The following is a 17,972-nucleotide window of genomic DNA, read 5'->3' on the forward strand; positions in this document are numbered from 1 at the left end:
TTGCACACCAATGTCCATCAGCATGATAAACCCTTGTCTCTGGCACATAGGAGGCCAATTCCTGATTGAAACTGACACAGAGAACTACTTTAATCAACTAATAATCACACAACATTACCTCCAGGAAAATCCCTCTAGCTCCAGTATTTAGATTAAGTGTCAAGGCTCAATCTGAACTTCTTATGAAGAAGGCAGCTTCTCTTAAAACAAATCTCTGTTAAGTTGATAAGAGTTAATGTATCTGGCAGCTCCTCAGCAGATGGCAGGTTTAGGTGCAGAATGCTGATGACACTGGAGCTCTGTGCTACCAACAGAAATCATTAAGGTGAAAGGACTTTCAAATAAGTCTCTTCTGTAAATTATTAAAAGAAAATTACTCTGAGGATAAAATGTCGTAGCTCAACAATCAATTTACTTGGAGGACACTTGGTGAAGCACCTTTTGTTTCTTTTTGACATATGTGACATACCTAATTCACCTATGCATTAGATTATTTTTCATCAATCTATGCACACAGATAGCTCCAAATACACACTGTGAAACAAGAAGCAAGGTTGGATATTAGGGAAAAAAGTTTTTTATTGGAAAAGTGACAAAGTACTGGAAGTGACAAAGTACTCTACCTCTAGGGAAGTAGAGTCACCATCCCTGGATGTGTTTAAAAAAGAGTGGATGTGGCACTTAGTGCCATGGTTTAGTTAAGGTGTTGGACTCAATGATCTCGAAGGTATCTTCCAATCTAGTGATTCTGTGATATGGTTTTTGCTAGATCTCAGGCAGGCTAAATACCACACCAATTAGCAAAACACATGATTACTTTAGTAAACTTTCACTTCAAGTACATAAATACAAGCTTACAGCATCTATAGATATTAAAAAATGAAAAGGAAAAAGAACAGCAAAATTTTCCTTGTTTGAAGGAAAAAATAATTAACTCTTTGCTTGCTTATCTGCAAAGAAGTCCATGGAGATGCCACCCCAATGGGGAAGCCTAAATACTGCAGGGAGTGGGGCTAAACTATACAGTTGACACCAGGCTCGTGGGTATCCACAGTAATAACTCCTCTGTCGACATCTGACTGGCTGACAATCCTGCCCTTTGCCACTGGCTAAAGTACTTGCTAATAATGCCACTAAAGAATTTTTCTTCTTGTTGCACCTGACCTTAAAGTAGCATTCTTATTACAGAGCCACACTTTGTCATTCGCCACTTAGAAGGATGCTTATTTATGAAATACAGCAAGCAAAGCTTCCAAGAGTGATAATAAACCACCTTTCTTAAACTTGGTACATTTTTTTGCTTTATTTTTCACAAGTTAGTAAAAGCACATATGCTTACACATAAACAAAAGAAGCTGCTGTTCCTGCAGGCACTCGCTTTGTTCTGATTAAATTAAATTTCCAATAAGTTCACGTTGCTCTGAGAATAAGTTTTGGGTATGCCAATACCTATCTGCCCCAATCTGTTGTTTTGTCTCAAGCAAGCTACAACTTAAACTCTTATTCCAAAAATTTTATCATGACTCTGGCTGAAAAGATTTTCTCAGGAAAAGATTCATACCTCCTGCCAACACAGATAATCTGGCGTAACTGTTCATTTAGATTCAACTAAATTAAATCTAGAGCATTTGCATGTTGTGTTAATTGATCTCACCTAGGAAAATAATGTCACTGTGCCAGCAGAAATCCCATTACTGGAACATGTTGCAACAACCTAACACTGTGGAGCTGCAGAGATATTTTATAATGTCAATTCAAAACATGCTCTGGCAGTAAAAAACCCCAAAAATTCAGCTTGGTCTGCATTAAAGTCTGATGACTGACCTTCCCTTGGCCTGAACTTCTGCACAATTTCAGTCCCTTACGCTGTCCTCATTTGAGCTAAAATCATGTTTGAGGAAAGAGATATTTCTGGATATTCCCACTGTATTTATTTCACTGACATTAAACTACTGCTGAGGAAATTATACCATGATTACAAACTTAGTAAAATTCAAAGCCGTATCTAAGAAAGGCAGTGATTCAACCAGAGAAGCAATATTCTGTCTTTAACAAGCCACGAGGGCTTACTGAAGGTAACAGAAAACAGTACAGCTCACATGAGAAAAGGAACAAGTTATGAGCATTGTGGGAATCATTATTCCAAATTTACTCACTCCATGTGCGTAAATTTCAGTAATAATGTCACGTTAATGTAGTTATTCAAATTTAACACATTCACGTTCATAAAAGAAAAAAAAAGTCACCACAATGATAAACCAGTCTTTCAGTTACACCCCGAGTAAGTAAATGTCAAGCAGCAGGAGAAATTTAAGTTACACAATATCACAGATGTGCTCCATAAGCAATTTTTTATTTTGCTTTGTACCATGAAAAAAGCCTCTTGGGAAGGAACCAGTCGGTCCTTTTTATAGCAGAGATGATTTCTATATGCATAGCTCAAGGCACTCAGTAGGAACCTATAAATAACTAAAACACAAAACAGGACCCACTGTCAATTTTTATCTTAAAATATAACTAAATACCTTTACTTTTTAAAAACTTGCAATGCTGTTCCTGTAGATAAACTGCTTCAATAAATCATGCGGGATCCAAATACTTGGCAAAGTACAGAACACTTCCATGTCCTTTTATTATCACTGGAAGGTGACTGGGAGATTGTGTCTTGTGAACAATCTGCTGGGTTGCCTCTTAACAAACAGTCCTTGCAGCAGAGTTTGGCAAAGAGAATGGTTTCAACAATGCCATGAGTTCTGTTACTCACACCTGGACATTAGCAACATTGTCAAATTTATTTTTGGAGCATCCCCCTTAAAAAACCTCCATGAGATCTTTAGGTTTGCCTTGCTAAATGCCTCTATGACTTTGCTGGAGGAAACAAAGCTTTTCTTTTTCCCAGTAATAATGTAAGTGCTATTGAAGAGATTTCTTTATATATAGTGACAGGGCATGCCAGAAAAAGGGGAAGAAAAATGGCGCTATTAAACTCCTTCACCAAGTATTACTTAAAAGCAGGGATTATAAAAATGGGATGTATGGGACCACTTGTGTTCTTAAAAAATACTCTTTATAATGTATTTTCTTTGCAGCATTACAACATTTATAGTTTTTCCTTTAAAATATATATATACAGAAAATTAAACCACAAAACCTTTAAAAAATGCCATAAAGCTCAAAACAGATTTCTGCATATTTTCATATGAGTAGCAATTTTATCACTGTTACAAGTGCAGAATTTGGGAAACCACTTTCCTATCCCAGCATACTACTTTAAACTGAACTACAGTGAATAAAACCTTTATGTATCTTTAGATATGTATATACAGAAATACTTCAGTAAGCATTATTTTAAAATAAAATATTTTTTAAAATAACTTTCTTCTATCTGCTAATCTGCTGGTAGACCCCAAGTGCAAAAGATAACCCAAGTCCACTGAGGATGTCTACAAGAACAAAAGTCAATTGGAGGGATGGAAGAGTTTCAAAATGGAACAAGTATATGGCATGAATGCCTAGAATATCCTCAGACTGACAGTTTGAGGAGTGTAAAGACTGGAGCACTGAGGTTTCCTTTGGAGACTGTTTTCTTCATTTTTTGGGGGAAGGAGGTGGGCTTTGTTTTTATTTTAAAATAGTGCTTCGAAGATTTCTTTTCTTTTAAAATTTCCAACCTTAACTTACATCCATGTCAACTTTTATTTGGAGCTTCCTGCAGCAAATTCGTTTTATGCCCTAAACTCTTGTTCTTTTCTAGGATGAGACAGTGAACATTTCTTCCCTATTAATTTTATCCATACCACTTATGATTTTATAGAGTTCTAAAATAAGCTCCCTTTCTCAGGATATAAAGAGTTCCAGCAAATTTAGACCCTCCTTGGACAGAAGTCATTGCTTACCCTTGATCATACTTGCTTCTCTTTATAGAGCCCACTCCAACTCTACTTCATGTTTTTTGAGAGATGGAGATTAGATTCAAATACTGAACACACAAGCACACCCTGGAATCATTCAGTGCCACCATGATGCTCTGCTTTCTACTTCTCCTTAAAAATTCCTAACCTTGTGTCGGGTTTTTCAGAAAACAGTGCTGGGCAGTCAGATCCTAAATGACAAGATACTTCGTAAGCTCTTGGGAATGAACCTTCTGGAGGAAAATTCAACAGCTTGTCACTTTCTTATGGAGTAGGGCAGGTCTAATACTGCCTCCTCTAATCCACGTGAAAAATCTTGATTTCATTTGATAAATTTAAATTGTGATCTTCAAGACATACATTATTTCTTTTCATTGGCAGAGTTTCGTGGAATAATGCAGTTAGTACACCTAAAGAATAGCTTTTGTACAAAGACACAAAGATAATACAAGAATATCCCAATGATATTTTCTTGGAAAGGGCAATGGTAAATGTCTCCATGAGAAAACAAAAACATTTTTCTGTAAAAATTCAAGGGAGCTGGGGGGCATTTGCAGACAGACACTCAAAAAATGCATACAGTTAAAATATACTGGGACAATGCATTGCAACATAAAGTATTTCTGACTCACATCCCAATGACACTAAATAAATATGCAATATCCTGGCAGCATGAATGTAAGAAGACTGAAAGGGTGCTGTCAGTATGTACTACTTCCATGCACTACTTGTGTCAGTGATATATAAATAATATATTACTGAAATACTAAAAATATTTCAGTGCAGCTTACTGTATCTGTGTATTCTCAACAGTTAAATTAGTACTATACAATGGGATGTTTTCAGGAGAAGGATGAAGAATTGAAAAATGGAATAAGGATGAAAGCAGAGCAAGGTTTTAACTGGAAGAGCACTTCAAAACAATGGGTAGGCAACCAAGGGACTCCAAGATGGTACCAGGCCTCACAGGAATCCAAAAGTGCTATGTTCCTATAGTCAATACAGACTCAGCTCTGATATGGACAGTCAAACAACACAATGAGAAAATAGTCTCGTTTTTCATCTGATTTAATATTTAACATTTTACTCAATGTAGCCCTGAAAAAGATAACAAAAATGGAGTGAGCAGGGGAAAAGGGAAAGTAGGTTATATTGTAACACCAAAAAAGAGGGAAAAGATAGCCATATCGTTCTGCTAGCTGCCCAAACAAAATGTAGGTCTCAAGATGAAAAGACCTGAATAGCAACCATGTAACTAATTTCAAAAACATTTCTCTGCTTTTTGATAGAATGTTAAAAATTATTAAAAGTCTAAAGACTGGAATTTTGAATTTTAGGTATAAACTTCTTAAGTATTTATCATATTTATAAATTTCAGAAGTACTTCAATAATTTCAGAAGATATTTTAGATAAGAGAGAGAAAAAAAAAATTCTGGTATTGCTGTGAAAAGGTATCACTGCTTATGTACATAAGCCAAAGAATTTTAGGAACTATTATTCTACAAAGAAAAAAAACCAGAACAGCTGAAAAAATGAAAGCCAAAACTAAATAAAAGTTATTTCTCTTCTGAAAACCTGGGAAACCTCAAAAATCTTGTATGGACATTTGCAAGACTGGATTTACAAAACACAGGAAGGTATGGAATTTTACAATAAGATAGCAATAATAGTAATAATAATAAAAATTGAGCAGACAATTTTCAAGACAAGCAACCACAAGAGTACCTATATGGCTAAGCACATTTTATTGGGATATAAACTTGAATCTTAGTCTCCTTACTCTCCAGAATGAGCCAAGAGTCAGAAGGTAGTGTAAACCAGAATTATAGTTCTCCCCATTTATCCCTCTTTATTGTGAGAGTATGTTTCTTCATAGATTAACTATTAAAAAAAAATAAAGACACACCTATTGCTTCAAGTAAATGTCTGTTGGCTGAATTTCTAACTACAAATTGATATTTCAGAAAGCTTGTCATTGTTTCCCCCTTAATTCTGTTCCATAATATTGAACATGAAGTAATGGACATTTCCCCAAACACGTCATCAAAAAAAAAAAAAAAAAAAAAACCAATTTGCTTTGCCTTATTTTATTAAAAAATATGTAGCCTGCAATTCTTATCTTCACACTAACTGCAGCTATGACATAGTCCTTAGTTGCTCTTCATTTTCCCAGAATCATCTCTTTTTGTATCATATTTTTTTTTCTCCATATGATGCATAAGGATATTCTATCTAGCACTGAGGGGAAAAAGAAATCATTGTTTTTCTCTACCACTCTTACTTAACATTCTCCAGTTTCTTTTCGTATTACATCCTGCACTTTTTTTTTTTCTCTAGAGCTCTTTTTAATGAACTTGTATTTACTTACCTTCACTTCTTTCTACATAAGTTAATTTTTTGGGTTAAAGATCAAGGCACTTCAGGCTTTATTATTAACTGCAAAATTTTGCCAGGGAAATAAAATATATATTTACCCTAAAATAGCCATTTAAATAGCCTACATAATCAATTTGCCTAAAGCATAAATTAATTAGCAATGGCTTGTCACTTTCACCATGGTTGCTCACTAAATTTGGGATTTGCTGAGAACACAGAGTTCAAAAACATCAGGTTCGTCATCAGGCACATCAAATTCACTTGTTTTTTTAACTTTTATAAAACTTACAACTAATAATCTGACATTTAAGTTATTTGTATAAAAGCCGCAAATCAGAATAGAAGGGCAAAATTTATGAAATGCTGTTCATGAACAACATTACAGGTTAGACATGACACAGAGATCTAATTATGTGAATCTATACATGCCTATAAAAATAATTCACTTCTGCCAAAGTCTCTTAAAACAGCTAAATTGAAAATTTTAAGTACAGAAAAGAACATCATGGAGATGAAAAGGGAAACAGTGATAGTAGGTCTAGGTACTCATATATAAGCACAGAAGCAATTAGAAGTGCTGTCATAAAACTTAACTACAGAAGAGGAAAAAAAAACAAGCAAAAAAGAAACCCAAACACACCCTGAACATTTGCAAATGCCAGGAAAAGATTTTCCTACTCAAATGTCAGGAAAGTCAAAGCCCATTTAATAAAGTCAATCAAAATGAAATTTGGGGATAACTAAAGGCGGTTATTTAATGAAATTACTAAGAAATCTCAGGAAGAATCCCAAAGGCATCTTGATGAAATGTATTTAAAAATGACTGAAATCTCAGCTGCCCAGAGATGGTATTGGAGCAGGAAACAGCTGAAGTATCAAAAGAGATTAAATCTTTACCACAATAACCTCTCTTAAAACCATAGTTTGAGAACACTCACAGCCTTCATTTTTCAGGGTGACCTTGAACAGACAATAACACATTATTTGGGAAAATGGAAAAACTTTTCCATTTCCAAGGAACAGCTGGAGAAGGTACTTTGGTAGACATCATCTATCACTTCCCATCTTCAGCCTCCAGTTTTCATCTGACTTCTAAAGTTACCCTCCTGCACCAATGTGCCCCAGGGGAACACACCCAGCAATGGGCTGCAGGCAGGTACAAGAGGATGCGTGGGAGCTGGGTGGCCATGGAAATGGGGGCAGCTCACTGCAAACCTTCGACAGCATCCCCAGCCTCTCCACAGGCTGGTATGGCTCTCCAGAGCCATGCACACACACTGCAGTGCCCAGGAAGAGAGAAGAGACATTCAGTTATCCCACAAGGACACAATTGGACAGGTCTGTTCTTGTATTTCCAAGTTCTTATCGTGACCAGAAGAGGGAACCACCCAGTCTGACCCTCGGTGTTACTCAGCTGAGAGAGCCCAGCTCAGCTGCAGCACTGTCAAGACCATCCTCTGGGCTGCCCTGGACACCTCTGAATCTCTTTAGCACAATCAAGCTGCACAGCCAGAAAATTACATTCCACAGGGAAAAAGCACTGTGGCAGGCCTATGCATTTTTTTTTCCATTTAGAACTAAGAGAACAACAGTAAATCTGCCATGCAATCATGATTATATTTTCACATAAGCACAGGCAAGAAAAGAGAGCAGACAAACACCTGAGGTAACAGAATTTTTCAATGCAGTTACCTGGAAATATGTTGTAATTTTTTCTGCTGAATTTATCAGTGATACAAATTCATATAGATATCACTAATTACTCTGACACCACCTAAAACCAAGCTGGGCAACTAGAATCTTGAAGAATTCATCTTCCTGTGGTAGGTTGAGAGATTTGCCATGCAGTTTAAGAATGCTGCTTAATTCCACTATTCTAAAACACCAATAACTAAATCTGGGTAGATTTCATAAATGTCAAAAAGTTTTTTTTAAAAATTAGCCCAAGAAGTAATTTTATTCCCCTCATCTTTTAGCACCAGTCTTCAAGTAAGAGCAGAAGAGAAATGCTGAATGGCAGAGGCATGCAAGAGGCATCAAAACTCACATTCCTAATTTCACTGCTGTTTGTTTCTACTATTTTGCAGCATTTATAAAATAAACAAGGTCATTTATAACATTTTCAGTAACATCTCCTTTTTGAAATTCAACTCAACTCCAGTACTTCAACATTTTCCTAGCAGTCAAGCCACAGAATAATAAATCCAACAGCATACAGCTCAATGACCATAGCAGTGTGCAACTCAGAGGCACTTGAGGAATTCTATTCTTCAGCCAGAGAAGGCCAAGGGGCACCACTTTGTGCAATATAACCACAGCCCATGGTACAGCCTGTGATAAATGATGCCATCCTTCTGTACCCCTAGGGGCAGGTGTTGGCCACTAAGTGCTTCAATAAAGCTGGTCCCCTTCACAGCCTAGGTGCAGAGAGCTCACCAAAGCTATTGAAAGGAAATGTTTGAAAGAAGGCTATAAAAAAAAAAAAATGTCTTTCTTTTTGTGATAGCTCCTTGACTTTTGGCAGAAAATCATGGGTAAAATTCATAATTAGATTTGTCATTTAGATCTATTTCCAGAATTTGGTTTCTCAAGTTACTGGATGCCAGTCAAGATCTCAGTAATTTTTTCCACTTCTTAGAGAATCTTAACACCTTTGGTGCAAGTCAACACTAATGCTACAGCACTATTCCTACATGTTGAAATCTAATGCACTTTGCTCTAATTATGAGGTCATTAATAGCATGCCCAAAGGCATGTAATTGATTAGAAATAACATGCTTCTCAATAAATAATGTTCTTCGGAAGCATGCTTTAGATGACAACCCAGTAACAGTAAATTTTTTAAAAAAGTTTATATAGTCCATGAATTATAGCATCTCTCCGAAAAAAACACAGGTGTTAAATAGTTAGAACTCAAGAAGACAAAATATCTAAACCAATAAATCCCAAGTATTTTGTGTAAGAAAACATTACTCTATGTATATTTTATCCACCAGCAGGAGCAACCACTTTCAGATCTTCCTTGCTTTTGCTAAAGACGAAGCCAAATTATTTCAGTCCTGTGATTGCACAACATCAGCAAATCAACACTTCCAAGTCAGTGATAACATGCAGAATCACTACAGAGGACCAAACCAGAGTGAATTTTTTCTTGTCCTTATTCTGAGGGAAGATTAGGTTTTCTAGGATTCTCAGACCTCAAGTCTTCCCAGATTTTCTCTACATGCCTGCCCTGTCCCCATTAAGCTCCAAGTCTTCACTCTATGTTGAGGGTCAAAACCTGAGTGCAACAATCTGAGGGCAATTTAGCTTCCTTATTCCCCAAATGTGACTCTCTTGAAAAGCACTTCAATCCCAGGCTTGCCAATTAAGAGAAATCTTTCATTGTCATAATGATACAGGTGTCTGAACTGCACCGTGCTTCCACTTAGCTCTGTGCTACAATAAAATGCCATCTCTTTCCTGAACCTCCAAGGAGTTTTCTGAGGTCAGTCTGCTTGCTACTGGGCCATGTTCAGTGTGAACACAGCTGAATTTATTCATACATATTTTTATAGCAAGTGTTAATAATCTAATTACTGTGAATCACAATTCAGAGCTAGATTCAAATTCTAAAATCTCTCTTATATGACCTTCCCCCAGAACAAGCCACTCCAAGTTAACACTGAAAGCCAAAACATTCAGACTGGCAACATTTGCAACCTCATTTGCACTCACTTGTCACTGTAAACAAAATACATTTGAATGCCACAGTAAAGTTCATTCGAAATTAGCAAATGCATATTAAAAGCTCTTCTAGATATAAAATTTCCTATTAAGGAAACTCAGCGTTAAAAGACTAACACCTAAGTCACAGAAACATTGTTCCACTTGTAAATTTTAAGCATCACCAATAAAAACACTGCTTATCAAAGGAAGCGTTTATAGTTGCTGCCATTCTTCTCATCCGTTTTACATCAAATTGCCTCAGCAAGATAGAAGCATCCTCATTACTTCTCTCAATGGAAAATGCAGCAACCAAGTCTGCATATGAGGTATACAAGAACAAAAAAGGTCTCTTTATAAAAAAGCTCATATACATTAGAACTAAGAAGCCTGGAAAACTCAGGCCTTGCTTCAGATTCAAGGACTCAGCTGCAACAGGCAGTCATGCTGCAGGTGAGGAAGGAGGTGGTGGGACCTACAGCCTGCACCCCGAGTAGACACAGCACTGCCTACATAACACTTCCACAAACCTTGTGTTAATTCATCTCAGAAGAGCCACTCAGTCTGATTCCAGTTTAAATATCAGATAGTTGATTTGGAGAGAAATTACCACTGGCAGCAGCTTCAGGCACAAACTCCTGCAGCTTTAGACAGAGGTGAGTAATAACCTCCCAGATTTTCCAGCAGCTCTGTCAAGATGCACTTTACAAATCAATAATAGCCCCTATCTATTAGCTAATAATAGCCAATAATACCTACCTACCTATTAGCTTGAGAGGGCCTATCTGAGGACAGAGCATCCTGCTGCTTCTATCCTAACCTGTAATCACTGAAACATGATGTATCAAAAGGAGAGGGACAGATTTTTCCACATTCATCTTTCTTCACTGATGAACCATCTCAGCCTTTCGTCTTTAACTCTGTTCCTTCTTTCAAGAAAAAGCATAATTAACCCCCCCATTTATCTACAGTCAGCCTGTGTGCTGAGGAAGGGCTGCAAGGGACAGCAGCAGTTCCAGCAGCTCTCAGCTGTGATTAGGCAGTCTATTCCCAGTACAAGGTCCCTGTGCAGCCTCTTCAATAACAACCAGAGACTACTATTCCTAGAAATTGGGTATTCCTAGATCCAAAAACACTAGGACATGAGCTTATTTGTGTCCCCAAAACCGAGTTCTTCACTACCCTCAGAGGACTAAGATCTACAGCACCAGCTAACCCAAAGGACTGTGTTTCCCTCCTTTTGTAGTCCATCTGTTTAAACAAGCCCTGCTATGGGGTTTTTTTTTTAAATAATGTTTCTTCTCCTCTTCTTTCCTCTTTTTTTGCCTGAAAGCCCCATACAAATGAAAATTACTAATCATAACACACCAGATCAAGGATTTCACAGAATCTCAGAATGGCTGAGGTTGGAAGGGATCTCTGGATGTCATCTAGTTGAAATTCCCTCTCAAGCAGGGCAACACAGTCGTCCAGGACCCTGTTGAGATGACTTTTGAATATACCCAAAGATGGAGAATCCACAATCTCCCTGGGCAACCCCTCTTTTGATGCTCCATCACCTGTGCAGGGAAGAAGTGCTTCCTGATATCCAGGTATTTATATCCACTAGCAAGATACACCTGAGCTTTCTCTTCTCCAGGCTGAACAGTCACAGCTCTCCTAGCCTGTCCTCATAGGAGAGATGCTTATTAGCCAGGAAAATGTCCCACATTTGAGAAGGTTGCCCAAAATAAATAACCTTGTATTATCATGTTAAATGCATATTGTGGCATCAATGTTTGGCTATCTGTGAAACTTGGATAACAGGAGAAGTTCTGCAATTCTAGTGCAACCAGAGCTGCCTTGGAGCAATCAAACCACAGAGATGTAAAAATAAAATAAGAAAGAGCAAAATGGTGTAAATTTGGAACAACATTTTGCAGTGAGGGAGGTTGTTGGGCATAAATGTTATTCTTTACTCATCAGTACAGTCATTTTCAGGATTTGCCAGATTGCATACTGCTCTCCAACATGTTTCCATTGGACATAGAGGTGGGAGCAGCACTTTCAACAGCCCAGTAAGGGACAGATGAGGAGGGAGGATGTTCCAGGGGAGCCAGGAGCTCCTAATTCCAGCCCTTAGGAACCTCACTGGTCACGTCCAGCTCACTCAAAGATCACAGCTAAGCACAAAGACACAGACTCACATCACTGCCAATGAACAAACCTTCATTTTACACTGAGTTCAACCACAGAATCACAGAACATTCTGAGTTGGGAGGCATCACAAGGACCACTGAGTCCAGCTGCCAAGTAAACAGCCTGGGCAGGGATTAAACCCACAACATTGCTGTTATTAGCACTATGTTCTAACCAACTGAGCTCATCTCAGAATCAACACAACCACTGCTGCATTTTAAAGCTATGTAAAAATTGATCCACAAAGATTTGTAAGTATCAATTGATTTTTTTTTTCCATTTACTGAATGAGAGGAGGAGGAATTTCACATGGCCTCTACTGTATGCATTCAATTATTTGAACATTAATAAAAACAACCACAGGGGTTCCATACCACTCAGGAAAGTTTTTTTGTATTCATACATTCTTTTTCACATAAAAAGGTAATATCTTTGATGGAATATTGTAAATATTGCATGCAAGAGTCCTTAATGTTTAAAACCAGTAACTTATTTAGATTTCATTTTTATTTAAAGGCTTCCGATAATTTTAACAGTTGAAATAATGCAAATAAACCATCAGCTTGGAGTCATTTGCTTTCCTGTGTTCCCATATACCCTCTAAGCAAGATAATCCTCAAGGGACGAGTCGTATGCAAATTTATTTTGCAGCTTGGGATTGTGCTAAATAATTACTAACAAAAATGTATTATTTAGCTCCAGGCTATCTCGATGCATCAGAATTAAATGGCAACTATTTGCTCTTTCACTCGTGGCAAGAACTACTGGGCTGATGTCAGCATCATTTTGAATGCCATTATTGCAGTCTCTGGCTCTTTAGAAGGAGCAGGCAGATTTATTTACAACCTAGTGAGTGTCTCACATTTCTTTGAGCATGACACCATAGAAAATATCCTTCTTTCTCTAGATTACCAGGAGTATATTAGTGTGATTAAAAGTTATCCTTTTATTAAGAAGGTTGCTATGACATTCCCATCTCTTCGGGAAAATTCATTATCACATACCATTTGAGCACCAGTAGGCAACTGCACATATTTGCTGTAAGGGAAATGCCAGAAAGCAGAATATACTTTTGAGTACTTGCCAAAGAGCCATGTGACACATGCCCAGATCTGGTGTTAAGGGTTGTGGGGGTTTTAATTCCCTTTTTTTTTTTTTCCTCCAGAAATGCCAATGAGAGCGAGTAACAGGACACTGCACAAGTCTGAATCCCAGCTGTTCTGCTCTTTGGAAAGATCCCAAAAGCATCAGCACTGTACACTCCTACTGGCAGGCAGAATAGGCTGAAGAAATGAGGACTGAACTACAGGATTGTTGGTTTTTCATGGTCAGTGACACTGCAGGGAAAAGGTCCAGGACTTGCCACACTCGCAGGCACTGCTGAATCACACAGAGAATATCCTCTCTGTGTCTTTCCTTCCTTGGGGAAATGCTTGCAGCCTCAGCCATTTGGGCAGAATCTTTCCATAATATCCTACCCTATCTGTCAGCATAAGTGTCACAATGTGGCCATAAATTACTAGTTTCTAAGGCTTAATTGAGCACATATAAAGACACACACTCCCCTGCTTCTGTCTTAACCAATGCCATCCTCTTTTTTGTGTCCTTTTTAATGGCCATATTTATGATGGAAATATTGTAACAATGCATTCAAAACACATTGCAAACTAAATATTCATGAAGTCAAACAAATACTGCTGCAGAAATATCCTCTTATGGATTCATAGCAAAGGGGGATTTGTTTCAGTGCTTGGCAATATACTTTTTCTGCAAGCAAAACAGTGCTCAGCCTGCCCCTGGCTCAACCTTGGCTTAGCAGCAGTCACTCTCTCCTTGTTTCCAAGGTTTAACTTGACACAGACTGAACCCAAAAGCCCTTTGGCCTAACACTGTCATAACACCAAAGCATCCAAAATTTGCTCTAACATAAGAATGCAATCCTTTATGGACAATTGAGGCATCAAAGTTCATGAACCTGAACACCATCTTTGGCAAAGGCTTCCTCAGTCAGAGAGCAGAGCAAGATCAGTTTCCTTCTGAAATTTTATTAATAGCTTTGCCATGCCTTTCTCTGTCCTATTCAACATAGGAGGGTCACCTGACTCTAAAATAAAGAACAAAATACAAATACTCTCAAATGCTTTGAATCTGAGTTACTGATTAAACTTAAGCTCGCTGTTTTATCTAGACACATACTACCAAAAAGTGGGGAAAAAATTGGGCTGTTCAATACCATGAAATATTGAAATGTGTCCTTGTATTCTGTATGTTCATTTCCCCCAGAAGGCCTGCAAACAGTATAATATTTAAACCTGAACTACCTCAGGCAGAGGCAAGTGAAGGTTACCACTACTTCAGAACTGAAGTTCCCACCTTTTAAAATTATGGTTTTCCATCTTCCATGGGCCAGAACTCATACTTGCATTTAGAAGGTGACACACATCAAAAGCAATAATCACAATATTTATCATTCAGCTCCCAGGTTTTTTATTATTCTGAGAAATACATGGTCAGCATGTGTTGGTTTTTAGTCAAATCCAAATTTAAAGCATACATTTTGCTACAGCTGATACTAAACCTACTTGTAGCAGATGGGGATTCATCCAATTCCCTAGTCATTAGATAAACAAAGGGAACACATTTACATTTAGATATCATTACCATCCCAATTATGACTCCAGACTCCAACTACAAATACTTTTATTTGGACCAATATTCAGTCAGTTGCCATTTCAAATATTGCCAGGCAACAGACAAGTGAAGAGATGGAGCCATCTAAGAGCTGAAGGCACAACGTTTTTAAAGTGGAAATTAAATATTGATTAAACAATAATTAAAATGCTACTTTGTGCTTTTAAAGGTGAACCAAACACCAATTAATGTAATAAAGTCCATTGAATTCTCTATTTTAAAAAGTTCTCAGACAAAAGGACAGTTTGGTCTCTTAAGTCCTCATCACATGCTTCATCTGACTTTGGTTCCAGTAATGTATGCAACATTGTAAATGGGAGGCACATAGAAAGCATACCTTACTCCTTGGTTTATTTACCTAAATGGATTTGAACACAGAGCAGAGATATCCCTACAGATTTGTAACACAGAGAAAGCATTATTAATTAATAAACCTTCAGACAAGCAAATAACTCTAATTTCTAATAGGTTTACAAGAACCACTTCCTCTTTTTAATACAGTGTGGGCTCAGCAATGCAGCCTGAACATGATAAATGAGCAAATATAAATGAAGCAAAGTAAGTACAACAAAAGAAGTGTGTGGCAAAGCACTCTCCACTCGTCACCAGCAAAAAGACAAATATAAAGATAAAACAACATGAAAGGAAGCAAGCTTTGACAACTTCACTAGGAGAGAGAATTTTACAAGCAAAAGAAAAAAGAAACACAAAATGGCTAAAAAAGAAGACAAGAGAAACAGACCCCCTGCTCTGAGCAGCAGTGCCTATCAACAGTGCAAAGTAAAAGCCCCACACTGCTGGTGACAATATTTCACTTGTCAGCACACTCTCAGAGACACTTATCCTGAAACAACACTAAATAATAAAAATAGTGTTTTTCTCCACTGTCAGGACATGTCAAAAAGAAAAAAAAAAAGAAAAATTCCTACAAAAGGGACATCCCAAGGGAAATTCTAAGATTGAAAACAGAAATAATCAGCCGAGGAGTCAGGACATTGCTTTCTCACTTTCACTCTTGACTAGGTAAAGCAGCAGGCACCAGGGACACCAGTTCAAGTGCAGCCCTTACAGCAAGAACTGCAGCATCTGCTCCGGAGCTTTTTTCCCCTCCCTGGTACGCCTGGAGAGGCTGCAGCTGCCTCATACTTCACCCTGCATCAAACTGGTGGCATTAAGCAGATCCTTCTACCTCCTCACCCTCAAAGATGGTTGCAACTTTAAGTCAAATACCGTAAACATATGTCACATTTGATTTTCTTAAGTGATTAGTATATTACTAATCAAATTGAGAAGCTGATTAGCACATTGAATATCTGATTAGCTCCTTCCACGATGCAAAGAATTAGATATTAATCAAAGCTCATGAAGATAAGCACTACCATCCATACACTCAAGCCAAGCACCTGCAGTTCAGAAGGGGGCAAATAATGATTATTAAAACCAATGAATTGTGCCTCTTTGATTAGTTCTAGACACTTTTTTTCCTCATCCAATCAAGGTAATTATACAATAAATCTTTGAAAATATATGCTGTATTTAACAAAGCAGGCCTGATACATTTTTTGCTCAATAAAGACTCTGCCCTCAGTACTCCTCCCCCTGGGTAATATCCTCTTTTGCAAGATGACCCACCACTACAAAATTCCATTCCAACAGCTGCTGACTGCTTCACTAATATTGGCACAAATAAGTAACTCATGATGTTGTACAAAAACTGAGTTTGTTCCACAGATGACAGAAGGCAGTTCAAAAGGTGGCTTAAAACTTGAGGAAAGGAATAGGAAAGGGAAAAACACTGTTGGCGTCAAGAAAATTTCCTGGCAGAACCCAGCAAAAGGACAGCTTGCAGCTGATTAGCTGTGCCTTCATGGGACTTGCTTCAAGCTAGTTTCCAAGTTAGATTCATCAATAACAAACTTTAAATATATTCTACCCAGATTAATCCCAATGCAGAGCTAGGTTGGCAATGCTTAATTGTTTTGAGTTTTGATTTTGTTTTGTTGAGGTTTTTTTAAATTAAACTTGAGTAATCAATATCTATGTTAAATCTTTTTATCCCTGTAGGATTTTTATTCTATCAGTGTTATGGTAAATATAAACAAAAAATTTGGCTTTTTTTTTCTTAAATATTTCCAAGTAATCATGCTTTAATAGTTTACTGCAGTTAACTTTAACCATGTTACAAATTCTTTCTCGGATGACAATTAAAAATCTTAATTAATTCCACTCTGCCTACAGCCAGCAAATATATTTCAGCTAGATTTATCATCCTCTGCATCAGCTATTGGATAGAACATATTACACATTGCTCAATTGCTGTATCTTGCCTGCCCAAGAGAACCAAAGGATTTCATTTAAGTCCCACTTAATGAGCCGAATTATCAAAGAAAACAAATGTTAGTCCTCAAACTTGCCTTCAGTTACTATCAGTACTAGAATCTGGCCCTTTACAACATTTTCTTCTCCATTTTTTCCTCTCTTCTTTCTTTTCTTCTTATGCTAGGAAAACCTGCACCCATTAAAATGTGATCACTCATCTATTTTCCTGTGCTGTCAGAAGTGCCTTTGTTTCTGAATGGCTCAAAACATTGCTGTCAGAATCTTTATAAAATATTTCTTGAGTAGACTCTATTAAATTGGGTGGTACAATCCTTTCCACCTGGAATAAAAACAAGGAGGAATACTAGGAGGTTTTCATCTATTACCATAACAAAAATCACCATATTTGTATTCAGCTGTGACAATAACACGAATAATTGAACACAAACCTATTGACTTGCAAGTGATATAATATACAGCTTTGGGAATTGTGTTTCATGCACAATTTTATACATGAGGAAGATGAACAATTTTAGTGAAAATCACTGTTAAATTATCAGAACAGCAAACATCTCCATATTCCTTCAGTGTTTCTCTAGGGACCAAAATATTACATTTTGCTTTTGAAAGCAAAAGGGGAAAAAAGAAAAAAGAGAAGAAATAAAAAAAAAAAAAGATGCAGTACCATCCAAATTATGTCTATTAGTTTTTATCATATATGTGGTATCAAAATATACTGTGAACTACACACAGCCTGAGCAGTAACTAAAAAACAATAAATCACAATGTTG

At 37.2% G+C, this 17,972-nt stretch overlaps 1 protein-coding gene across 3 annotated transcripts in view; it reads right to left on the minus strand.

Annotated features, from left to right (window-relative positions):
- ZNF385D (zinc finger protein 385D) overlaps nucleotides 1–17,972 on the minus strand; it is a 413,388-nt gene that overhangs the window by 360,505 nt on the left and 34,911 nt on the right. The gene's annotated exons all lie outside the window — the stretch shown is intronic.

Source organism: Zonotrichia albicollis, chromosome 1, assembly GCF_047830755.1.
Source record: "Zonotrichia albicollis isolate bZonAlb1 chromosome 1, bZonAlb1.hap1, whole genome shotgun sequence".
Taxonomy (NCBI): domain Eukaryota; kingdom Metazoa; phylum Chordata; class Aves; order Passeriformes; family Passerellidae; genus Zonotrichia; species Zonotrichia albicollis.